This window comes from Gadus chalcogrammus, chromosome 2, assembly GCF_026213295.1.
Source record: "Gadus chalcogrammus isolate NIFS_2021 chromosome 2, NIFS_Gcha_1.0, whole genome shotgun sequence".
NCBI classification, from domain to species: domain Eukaryota; kingdom Metazoa; phylum Chordata; class Actinopteri; order Gadiformes; family Gadidae; genus Gadus; species Gadus chalcogrammus.
In genome coordinates, this window is record NC_079413.1 from 17062119 (window position 1) to 17074771 (window position 12653).

At 44.2% G+C, this 12653-nt stretch overlaps 11 non-coding genes across 11 annotated transcripts; all 11 read right to left on the minus strand.

Moving 5' to 3' along the window:
* Positions 1–258: 258 nt before the first annotated feature.
* On the minus strand, positions 259–341 carry trnal-uag (transfer RNA leucine (anticodon UAG)). The gene has a single exon. It is a non-coding gene; the product is annotated as a tRNA-Leu (tRNA).
* A 754-nt stretch (positions 342–1095) lies between these two features.
* trnal-cag (transfer RNA leucine (anticodon CAG)) lies at positions 1096–1178 on the minus strand. Its single transcript has one exon. It is a non-coding gene; the product is annotated as a tRNA-Leu (tRNA).
* Positions 1179–1949: 771 nt separating this feature from the next.
* trnal-cag (transfer RNA leucine (anticodon CAG)) lies at positions 1950–2032 on the minus strand. The gene has a single exon. It is a non-coding gene; the product is annotated as a tRNA-Leu (tRNA).
* A 1995-nt stretch (positions 2033–4027) lies between these two features.
* Positions 4028–4110, minus strand: trnal-cag (transfer RNA leucine (anticodon CAG)). The gene has a single exon. It is a non-coding gene; the product is annotated as a tRNA-Leu (tRNA).
* Positions 4111–5290: 1180 nt separating this feature from the next.
* Positions 5291–5373, minus strand: trnal-cag (transfer RNA leucine (anticodon CAG)). Its single transcript has one exon. It is a non-coding gene; the product is annotated as a tRNA-Leu (tRNA).
* Positions 5374–5716: 343 nt separating this feature from the next.
* On the minus strand, positions 5717–5799 carry trnal-cag (transfer RNA leucine (anticodon CAG)). The gene has a single exon. It is a non-coding gene; the product is annotated as a tRNA-Leu (tRNA).
* A 1528-nt stretch (positions 5800–7327) lies between these two features.
* On the minus strand, positions 7328–7410 carry trnal-cag (transfer RNA leucine (anticodon CAG)). The gene has a single exon. It is a non-coding gene; the product is annotated as a tRNA-Leu (tRNA).
* Positions 7411–8966: 1556 nt separating this feature from the next.
* On the minus strand, positions 8967–9049 carry trnal-cag (transfer RNA leucine (anticodon CAG)). Its single transcript has one exon. It is a non-coding gene; the product is annotated as a tRNA-Leu (tRNA).
* Positions 9050–9340: 291 nt separating this feature from the next.
* Positions 9341–9423, minus strand: trnal-cag (transfer RNA leucine (anticodon CAG)). Its single transcript has one exon. It is a non-coding gene; the product is annotated as a tRNA-Leu (tRNA).
* A 772-nt stretch (positions 9424–10195) lies between these two features.
* Positions 10196–10278, minus strand: trnal-cag (transfer RNA leucine (anticodon CAG)). Its single transcript has one exon. It is a non-coding gene; the product is annotated as a tRNA-Leu (tRNA).
* Positions 10279–11037: 759 nt separating this feature from the next.
* trnal-cag (transfer RNA leucine (anticodon CAG)) lies at positions 11038–11120 on the minus strand. Its single transcript has one exon. It is a non-coding gene; the product is annotated as a tRNA-Leu (tRNA).
* Positions 11121–12653: the final 1533 nt, after the last annotated feature.

Sequence of the window (12653 nt, forward strand, 5' to 3'; positions counted from 1 at the left end):
CCGTAAAACATGGACCGATAATAAACCCCAGCAACCATGCGCTGTAACCTTACCATAGTTACATGGATTACACTACTTACATAAACTAATGCACAGACACACAGATTGAGACAGAATGACACCCCTCTCATTACCCATTTCCTCTACCCCACCGTAGCCAGCCAGTCACTTTGAGTTTCAATCTCCTTACCTTTTCCAAATGTTCTCCATTTTACAAAGTTTGAACAGATAATCACAATAAACGAGATCCAAATGTAATGTCAGAAGTGGGATTCGAACCAACGCCTCCAGGGGAGACTGCGACCTAAACGCAGCGCCTTAGACCACTCGGCCATCCTGACGTAATTCAACATTACCCTTCGAATCAATAAACACAACACACCATCATGGTTACTGCTCTCGTATGATCAAATGTCCATACAACATGGACCGATAATAAACCCCAGCTACCATGCGCTGTAACGTTACCATAGTTACATGGGTTACACTACTTACATAAACTAATGCACACGCACAACAATTGAGACAGAATGACACGCAGACACCCATCTCATTAACCATTTCCACTACCCAACATTAGCCAGCGAGTCACTTTGAGTTTAAAACTCCTTACCTTTTCCAAATTTTCTCCATATTACTAAGTTTGAACAGATAATCACAAACAACGAGATCCATATGTCTTGTCAGAAGTGGGATTCGGAAACACGCCTCCAGAGGAGACTGCGACCTGAACGCAGCGCCTTAGACCGCTCGGCCATCCTGCCGTGTTGCATCAGACTCTTCGAATCGATCAACACAAAACGCCATCATGGTTACTGCTCTTGTATGTTCAAATGTCCGTAAAACAAGGACCGATAATAAACCCCAGCTACCATGCGCTGTAACCTTACCATAGTTACATGGATTACACTACTTACATAAACTAATGCACAGACACACAGATTGAGACAGAATGACCCCCCTCTCATTACCCATTTCCTCTACCCCACCGTAGCCAGCCAGTCACTTTGAGTTTGAATCTCCTTACCTTTTCCAAATGTTCTCCATTTTACAAAGTTTGAACAGATAATCACAATAAACGAGATCCAAATGTAATATCAGAAGTGGGATTCGAACCCACGCCTCCAGAGGAGACTGCGACCTGAACGCAGCACCTTAGACCGCTCGGCCATCCTGACCTTTTTCATCAGACCATTCGAATCAATCAACACAAAACGCCATCATGGTTACTGCTCTTGTATGTTCAAATGTCCGTAAAACAAGGACCGATAATAAACCCCAGCTACCATGCGCTGTAACGTTACAATAGTTACATGGATTACACTACTTACATAAACTAATGCACCGACACGGACGTGCAAACATACAGATTGAGACAGAAAGACAGCCCTCTCATTTCCCCTTTCTACTACCCCAAAGTAGCCAGCCAGTCACTTTGAGTTTAAACCTCCTTGCCTTTTCCAAATGTTCTCCATATAACAAAGTTTGAACAGATAATCACAATCAACGAGATCCAAATGTAATGTCAGAAGTGGGATTCGAACCCACGCCTCCAGAGGAGACTGGACCTGAACGCAGCGCCTTAGACCGCTCGGCCATCCTGACGATTTTCATCAGACCCTTCGAATCAATCAACACAAAACGCCATCATGGTTACTGCTCTCGTATGTTCAAATGTCCGTAAAACATGGACCGATAAAAAAACGCCAGCAACCATGCGCTGTAACCTTACCATAGTTACATGGATTACACTACTTACACAAACTAATGCACAGACACGGACGTGCACACAAAGATTGAGACGGAAAGACACCCCTCTCATTACCCATTTCCACTACCCCACCGTAGCCAGCCAGTCACTTTGAGTTTAAATCTCCTTACCTTTTCCAAATGTTCTCCATATTACAAAGTTTGAACAGATAATCACAATCAACAAGATCAAGATGTATTGTCAGAAGTGGGATTCGAACCCACGCCTCCAGAGGAGACTGCGACCTGAACGCAGCACCTTAGACCGCTCGGCCATCCTGACCGTTTTCATCAGACCCTTCGAATCAATCAACACAAAACGCCATCATGGTTACTGCTCTTGTATGTTCAAATGTCCGTAAAACAAGGACCGATAATAAACCCCAGCTACCATGCGCTGTAACGTTACCATAGTTACATGGATTACACTACTTACATAAACTAATGCACCGACACGGACGTGCAAACACACAGATTGAGACAGAAAGACAGCCCTCTCATTTCCCCTTTCTACTACCCCAAAGTAGCCAGCCAGTCACTTTGAGTTTAAACCTCCTTGCCTTTTCCAAATGTTCTCCATATTACAAAGTTTGAACAGATAATCACAATCAAAGAGATCCAAATGTAATGTCAGAAGTGGGATTCGAACCCACGCCTCCAGAGGAGACTGAGACCTGAACTCAGCTCCTTAGACCGCTCGGCCATCCTGACGTTTTTTAACTGACCCTTCGAATCAATGAAAACAAAACGCCATCATGGTTACTGCTCTTGTATGTTCAAATGTCCGTAAACCTTACCATAGTTACATGGATTACACTACTTACATAAACTAATGCACAGACACACAGATTGAGACAGAATGACAACCCTCTCATTACCCATTTCCTCTACCCCACCGTAGCCAGCCAGTCACTTTGAGTTTCAATCTCCTTACCTTTTCCAAATGTTCTCCATTTTACAAAGTTTGAACAGATAATCACAATAAACGAGATCCAAATGTAATGTCAGAAGTGGGATTCGAACCCACGCCTCCATAGGAGACTACTACCTGAACGCAGCGCCTTAGACCGCTCGGCCATCCTGACCTTTTTCATCAGACCCTTCGAATCAATCAACACAAAACGCCATCCTGGTTACTGCTCTTGTATGTTCAAATGTCCGTAAACAAGGACCGATAATAAACCCCAGCTACCATGCGCTGTAACGTTACCATAGTTACATGGATTACACTACTTACATAAACTAATGCACCGACACGGACGTTCAAACACACAGATTGAGACAGAAAGACAGCCCTCTCATTTCCCCTTTCTACTGCCCCAAAGTAGCCAGCCAGTCACTTTGAGTTTAAACCTCCTTGCCTTTTCCAAATGTTCTCCATATAACAAAGTTTGAACAGATAATCACAATCAACGAGATCCAAATGTAATGTCAGAAGTGGGATTCGAACCAACGCCTCCAGGGGAGACTGCGACCTGAACGCAGCGCCTTAGACCACTCGGCCATCCTGTCGTAATTCAACATTACCCTTCGAATCAATAAACACAACACACCATCATGGTTACTGCTCTCGTATGATCAAATGTCCATACAACATGGACCGATAATAAACCCCAGCTACCATGCGCTGTAACGTTACCATAGTTACATGGGTTACACTACTTACATAAACTAATGCACACGCACAACAATTGAGACAGAATGACACGCAGACACCCATCTCATTAACCATTTCCACTACCCAACATTAGCCAGCGAGTCACTTTGAGTTTGAAACTCCTTACCTTTTCCAAATTTTCTCCATATTACTAAGTTTGAACAGATAATCACAAACAACGAGATCCAAATGTAATGCCAGAAGTGGGATTCGAACCCACGCCTCCAGAGGAGACTGGACCTGAACGCAGCGCCTTAGACCGCTCGGCCATCCTGACGTTTTTCATCAGACCCTTCGAATCAATCAACACAAAACGCAATCATGGTTACTGCTCTCGTATGTTCAAATGTCCGTAAAACATGGACCGATCAAAAAACGCCAGCAACCATGCGCTGTAACCTTACCATAGTTACATGGATTACACTACTTACACAAACTAATGCACAGACACGGACGTGCACACAAAGATTGAGACGGAAAGACACCCCTCTCATTACCCATTTCCACTACCCCACCGTAGCCAGCCAGTCACTTTGAGTTTAAATCTCCTTACCTTTTCCAAATTTTCTCCATATTACAAAATTTGAACAGATAATCACAATCAACAAGATCAAGATGTATTGTCGGAAGTGGGATTCGAACCCACGCCCCCAGAGGAGACTGCGACCTGAACGCAGCGCCTTAGACCGCTCGGCCATCCTGACCGTTTTCATCAGACCCTTCGAATCAATCAACACAAAACACCATCATGGTTACTGCTCTTGTATGTTCAAATGTCCGTAAAACAAGGACCGATAATAAACCCCAGCTACCATGCGCTGTAACGTTACCATAGTTACATGGATTACACTACTTACATAAACGAATGCACCGACACGGACGTGCAAACATACAGATTGAGACAGAAAGACAGCCCTCTCATTTCCCCTTTCTACTACCCCAAAGTAGCCAGCCAGTCACTTTGAGTTTAAACCTCCTTGCCTTTTCCAAATGTTCTCCATATTACAAAGTTTGAACAGATAATCACAATCAAAGAGATCCAAATGTAATGTCAGAAGTGGGATTCGAACCCACCCCTCCAGAGGAGACTGCGACCTGAACTCAGCGCCTTAGACCGCTCGGCCATCCTGACGTTTTTCAACTGACCCTTCGAATCAATGAAAACAAAACGCCATCATGGTTACTGCTCTTGTATGTTCAAATGTCCGTAAAACAAGGACCGATAATAAACCCCAGCTACCATGCGCTGTAACGTTACCATAGTTACATGGGTTACACTACTTACATAAACTAATGCACACGCACAACAATTGAGACAGAATGACACGCAGACACCCATCTCATTAACCATTTCCACTACCCAACATTAGCCAGCGAGTCACTTTGAGTTTAAAACTCCTTACCTTTTCCAAATTTTCTCCATATTACTAAGTTTGAACAGATAATCACAAACAACGAGATCCATATGTCTTGTCAGAAGTGGGATTCGGAAACACGCCTCCAGAGGAGACTGCGACCTGAACGCAGCGCCTTAGACCGCTCGGCCATCCTGCCGTATTGCATCAGACTCTTCGAATCGATCAACACAAAACGCCATCATGGTTACTGCTCTTGTATGTTCAAATGTCCGTAAAACAAGGACCGATAATAAACCCCAGCTACCATGCGCTGTAACCTTACCATAGTTACATGGATTACACTACCTACATAAACTAATGCACAGACACACAGATTGAGACAGAATGACACCCCTCTCATTACCCATTTCCTCTACCCCACCGTAGCCAGCCAGTCACTTTGAGTTTCAATCTCCTTACCTTTCCAAATGTTCTCCATTTTACAAAGTTTGTACAGATAATCACAATAAACGAGATCCAAACGTAATGTCAGAAGTGGGATTCGAACCCACGCCTCCAGAGGAGACTGCGACCTGAACGCAGCACCTTAGACCGCTCGGCCATCCTGACCTTTATCATCAGACCCTTCGAATCAATCAACACAAAACGCCATCATGGTTACTGCTCTTGTATGTTCAAATGTCCGTAAAACAAGGACCGATAATAAACCCCAGCTACCATGCGCTGTAACGTTACCATAGTTACATGGATTACACTACTTACATAAACTAATGCACAGACACGGACGTGCACACAAAGATTGAGACGGAAAGACACCCCTCTCATTACCCATTTCCACTACCCCACCGTAGCCAGCCAGTCACTTTGAGTTTAAATCTCCTTACCTTTTCCAAATTTTCTCCATATTACAAAGTTTGAACAGATAATCACAATCAACAAGTTCAAGATGTATTGTCGGAAGTGGGATTCGAACCCACGCCTCCAGAGGAGACTGCGACCTGAACGCAGCGCCTTAGACCGCTCGGCCATCCTGACCGTTTTCATCAGACCCTTCGAATCAATCAATTGTGCAAACACACAAATTGAGACAGAATGACAGCCATCTCATTTCCCCTTTCTACTACCCCAACGTAGCCAGCCAGTCACTTTGAGTTTAAATATCCTTACCTTTTCCAAATGTTCTCCATATTAAAAAGGTTGAACAGATAATCACAATCAACGAGATCCAAATGTAATGTCAGCAGTGGGATTCGAACCTACGCCTCCAGAGGAGCCTGCGACCTGAACACAGCTCCTTAGACCGCTCGGCCATCCTGAACCCACGCCTCCAGAGGAGACTGCGACCTGAACGCAGCGCCTTAGACCGCTCGGCCATCCTGACCTTTTTTATCAGACCCTTCGAATCAATCAACACAAAACGCCATCATGGTTACTGCTCTTGTATGTTCAAATGTCCGTAAAACAAGGACCGATAATAAACCCCAGCTACCATGCGCTGTAACGTTACCATAGTTACATGGATTACACTACTTACATAAACTAATGCACCGACACGGACGTGCAAACACACAGATTGAGACAGAAAGACAGCCCTCTCATTTCCCCTTTCTACTACCCCAAAGTAGCCAGCCAGTCACTTTGAGTTTAAACCTCCTTGCCTTTTCCAAATGTTCTCCATATAACAAAGTTTGAACAGATAATCACAATCAACGAGATCCAAATGTAATGTCAGAAGTGGGATTCGAACCAACGCCACCAGGTGAGACTGCGACCTGAACGCAGCGCCTTAGACCACTCGGCCATCCTGTCGTAATTCAACATTACCCTTCGAATCAATAAACACAACACACCATCATGGTTACTGCTCTCGTATGATCAAATGTCCATACAACATGGAGCGATAATAAACCCCAGCTACCATGCGCTGTAACGTTACCATAGTTACATGGGTTACACTACTTACATAAACTAATGCACACGCACAACAATTGAGACAGAATGACACGCAGACACCCATCTCATTAACCATTTCCACTACCCAACATTAGCCAGCGAGTCACTTTCAGTTTAAAACTCCTTACCTTTTCCAAATTTTCTCCATATTACTAAGTTTGAACAGATAATCACAAACAACGAGATCCATATGTCTTGTCAGAAGTGGGATTCGGACACACGCCTCCAGAGGAGACTGCGACCTGAACGCAGCGCCTTAGACCGCTCGGCCATCCTGACGTATTGCATCACACTCTTCGAATCAATCAACACAAAACGCCATCATGGTTACTGCTCTTGTATGTTCAAATGTCCGTAAAACAAGGACCGATAATAAACCCCAGCTACCATGCGCTGTAACCTTACCATAGTTACATGGATTACACTACTTACATAAACTAATGCACAGACACACAGATTGAGACAGAATGACACCCCTCTCATTACCCATTTCCTCTACCCCACCGTAGCCAGCCAGTCACTTTGAGTTTCAATCTCCTTACCTTTTCCAAATGTTCTCCATTTTAAAAAGTTTGAACAGATAATCACAATAAACGAGATCCAAATGTAATATCAGAAGTGGGATTCGAACCCACGCCTCCAGGGGAGACTGCGACCTGAACGCAGCGCCTTAGACCGCTCGGCCATCCTGACATTTTTCATCAGACCCTTCGAATCAATCAACACAAAACGCCATCATGGTTACTGCTCTTGTATGTTCAAATGTCCGTAAACCTTACCATAGTTACATGGATTACACTACTTACATAAACTAATGCACAGACACACAGATTGAGACAGAATGACACCCCTCTCATTACCCATTTCCTCTACCCCACCGTAGCCAGCCAGTCACTTTGAGTTTCAATCTCCTTACCTTTTCCAAATGTTCTCCATTTTACAAAGTTTGAACAGATAATCACAATAAACGAGATCCAAATGTAATGTCAGATACGGGATTCGAACCCACGCCTCCAGAGGAGACTGCGACCTGAACGCAGCGCCTTAGACCGCTCGGCCATCCTGACCATTTTTATCAGACCCTTCGAATCAATCAACACAAAACGCCATCATGGTTACTGCTCTTGTATGTTCAAATGTCCGTAAAACAAGGACCGATAGTAAACCCCAGCTACCATGCGCTGTAACGTTACCATAGTTACATGGATTACACTACTTACATAAACTAATGCACCGACACGGACGTGCAAACACACAGATTGAGACAGAAAGACAGCCCTCTCATTTCCCCTTTCTACTACCCCAAAGTAGCCAGCCAGTCACTTTGAGTTTAAACCTCCTTGCCTTTTCCAAATGTTCTCCATATAACAAAGTTTGAACAGATAATCACAATCAACGAGATCCAAATGTAATGTCAGAAGTGGGATTCGAACCAACGCCTCCAGGGGAGACTGCGACCTGAACGCAGCGCCTTAGACCACTCGGCCATCCTGTCGTAATTCAACATTACCCTTCGAATCAATAAACACAACACACCATCATGGTTACTGCTCTCGTATGATCAAATGTCCATACAACATGGACCGATAATAAACCCCAGCTACCATGAGCTGTAACGTTACCATAGTTACATGGGTTACACTACTTACATAAACTAGCGCACACGCACAACAATTGAGACAGAATAACACACAGACACCCATCTCATTAACCATTTCCACTACCCAACATTAGCCAGCGAGTCACTTTGAGTTTAAATCTCCTTACCTTTTCCAAATTTTCTCCATATTACTAAGTTTGAACAGATAATCACAAACAACGAGATCCATATGTCTTGTCAGAAGTGGGATTCGGACACACGCCTCCAGAGGAGACTGCGACCTGAACGCAGCGCCTTAGACCGCTCGGCCATCCTGACGTATTGCATCAGACTCTTCGAATCAATCAACACAAAACGCCATCATGGTTACTGCTCTTGTATGTTAAAATGTCCGTAAAACAAGGACCGATAATAAACCCCAGCTACCATGCGCTGTAACCTTACCATAGTTACATGGATTTCACTACTTACATAAACTAATGCACAGACACACAGATTGAGACAGAATGACACCCCTCTCATTACCCATTTCCTCTACCCCACCGTAGCCAGCCAGTCACTTTGAGTTTCAATCTCCTTACCTTTTCCAAATGTTCTCCATTTTACAAAGTTTGAACAGATAATCACAATAAACGAGATCCAAATGCAATGTCAGAAGTGGGATTCGAACCCACGCCTCCAGAGGAGACTGCGACCTGAACGCAGCGCCTTAGACCGCTCGGCCATCCTGACCTTTTTCATCAGGCCCTTCGAATCAATCAACACAAAACGCCATCATGGTTACTGCTCTTGTATGTTCAAATGTCCGTAAACCTTACCATAGTTACATGGATTACACTACTTACATAAACTAATGCACAGACACACAGATTGAGACAGAATGACACCCCTCTCATTACCCATTTCCTCTACCCCACCGTAGCCAGCCAGTCACTTTGAGTTTCAATCTCCTTACCTTTTCCAAATGTTCTCCATTTTACAAAGTTTGAACAGATAATCACAATAAACGAGATCCAAATGTAATGTCAGAAGTGGGATTCGAACCCACGCCTCCAGAGGAGACCGCGACCTGAACGCAGCGCCTTAGACCGCTCGGCCATCCTGACCTTTTTCATCAGACACTTCGAATCAATCAACACAAAACGCCATCCTGGTTACTGCTCTTGTATGTTCAAATGTCCGTAAAACAAGGACCGATAATAAACCCCAGCTACCATGCGCTGTAACGTTACCATAGTTACATGGATTACACTACTTACATAAACTAATGCACCGACACGGACGTTCAAACACACAGATTGAGACAGAAAGACAGCCCTCTCATTTCCCCTTTCTACTGCCCCAAAGTAGCCAGCCAGTCACTTTGAGTTTAAACCTCCTTGCCTTTTCCAAATGTTCTCCATATAACAAAGTTTGAACAGATAATCACAATCAACGAGATCCAAATGTAATGTCAGAAGTGGGATTCGAACCAACGCCTCCAGGGGAGACTGCGACCTGAACGCAGCGCCTTAGACCACTCGGCCATCCTGTCGTAATTCAACATTACCCTTCGAATCAATAAACACAACACACCATCATGGTTACTGCTCTCGTATGATCAAATGTCCATACAACATGGACCGATAATAAACCCCAGCTACCATGCGCTGTAACGTTACCATAGTTACATGGGTTACACTACTTACATAAACTAATGCACAGACACGGACGTGCACACAAAGATTGAGACGGAAAGACACCCCTCTCATTACCCATTTCCACTACCCCACCGTAGCCAGCCAGTCACTTTGAGTTTAAATCTCCTTACCTTTTCCAAATTTTCTCCATATTACAAAGTTTGAACAGATAATCACAATCAACAAGTTCAAGATGTATTGTCGGAAGTGGGATTCGAACCCACGCCTCCAGAGGAGACTGCGACCTGAACGCAGCGCCTTAGACCGCTCGGCCATCCTGACCATTTTTATCAGACCCTTCGAATCAATCAACACAAAACGCCATCATGGTTACTGCTCTTGTGTGTTCAAATGTCCGTAAAACAAGGACCGATAATAAACCCCAGCTACCATGCGCTGTAACGTTACCATAGTTACATGGATTACACTACTTACATAAACTAATGCACCGACACGGACGTGCAAACACACAGATTGAGACAGAAAGACAGCCCTCTCATTTCCCCTTTCTACTACCCCAAAGTAGCCAGCCAGTCACTTTGAGTTTAAACCTCCTTGCCTTTTCCAAATGTTCTCCATATTACAAAGTTTGAACAGATAATCACAATCAAAGAGATCCAAATGTAATGTCAGAAGTGGGATTCGATCCCACCCCTCCAGAGGAGACTGCGACCTGAACTCAGCGCCTTAGACCGCTCGGCCATCCTGACGTTTTTCATCTGACCCTTCGAATCAATGAAAACAAAACGCCATCATGGTTACTGCTCTTGTATGTTCAAATGTCCGTAAAACAAGGACCGATAATAAACCCCAGCTACCATGCGCTGTAACCTTACCATAGTTACATGGATTACACTACTTACATAAACTAATGCACAGACACACAGATTGAGACAGAATGACACCCCTCTCATTACCCATTTCCTCTACCCCACCGTAGCCAGCCAGTCACTTTGAGTTTCAATCTCCTTACCTTTTCCAAATGTTCTCCATTTTACAAAGTTTGTACAGATAATCACAATAAACGAGATCCAAATGTAATGTCAGAAGTGGGATTCGAACCCACGCCTCCAGAGGAGACTGCGACCTGAACGCAGCACCTTAGACCGCTCGGCCATCCTGACCTTTATCATCAGACCCTTCGAATCAATCAACACAAAACGCCATCATGGTTACTGCTCTTGTATGTTCAAATGTCCGTAAAACAAGGACCGATAATAAACCCCAGCTACCATGCGCTGTAACGTTACCATAGTTACATGGATTACACTACTTACATAAACTAATGCACCGACACGGACGTGCAAACATACAGATTGAGACAGAAAGACAGCCCTCTCATTTCCCCTTTCTACTACCCCAAAGTAGCCAGCCAGTCACTTTGAGTTTAAACCTCCTTGCCTTTTCCAAATGTTCTCCATATAACAAAGTTTGAACAGATAATCACAATCAACGAGATCCAAATGTAATGTCAGAAGTGGGATTCGAACCCACGCCTCCAGAGGAGACTGGACCTGAACGCAGCGCCTTAGACCGCTCGGCCATCCTGATGTTTTTAATCAGACACTTCGAATCAATCAATTGTGCAAACACACAAATTGAGACAGAATGACAGCCATCTCATTTCCCCTTTCTACTACCCCAACGTAGCCAGCCAGTCACTTTGAGTTTAAATATCCTTACCTTTTCCAAATGTTCTCCATATTAAAAAGGTTGAACAGATAATCACAATCAACGAGATCCAAATGTAATGTCAGCAGTGGGATTCGAACCTACGCCTCCAGAGGAGCCTGCGACCTGAACACAGCGCCTTAGACCGCTCGGCCATCCTGAACCAACGCCTCCAGAGGAGACTGCGACCTGAACGCAGCGCCTTAGACCGCTCGGCCATCCAGACGTTTTTCATCAGACCCTTCGAATCAATCAACACAAAACGCCATCATGTTTACTGCTCTCGTATGTTCAAATGTCCGTAAAACATGGACCGATAAAAAAACGCCAGCAACCTTGCGCTGTAACCTTACCATAGTTACATGGATTACACTACTTACACAAACTAATGCACAGACACGGACGTGCACACAAAGATTGAGACGGAAAGACACCCCTCTCATTACCCATTTCCACTACCCCACCGTAGCCAGCCAGTCACTTTAAGTTTAAATATCCTTACCTTTTCCAAATGTTCTCCATATTACAAAGTTTGAACAGATAATCACAATCAACGAGAACCCACGCCTCCAGAGGAGACTGCGACCTGAACGCAGCGCCTTAGACCGCTCGGCCATCCTGACGTATTTCATCAGACCCTTCGAATCAATCAACACAAAACGCCATCATGGTTACTGCTCTTGTATGTTCAAATGTCCGTAAAACAAGGACCGATAATAAACCCCAGCTACCATGCGCTGTAACGTTACTATAGTTACATGGGTTACACTACTTACATAAACTAATGCACCGACACGGACGTGCAAACACACAAATTGAGACAGAAAGACAGCCCTCTCATTTCCCCTTTCTACTACCCCAACGTAGCCAGCCAGTCACTTTGAGTTTAAATATCCTTACCTTTTCCAAATGTTCTCCATATTAAAAAGTTTGAACAGATCATCACAATCAACAAGATCAAAATGTAGTGCACTGTAAAACCTGAC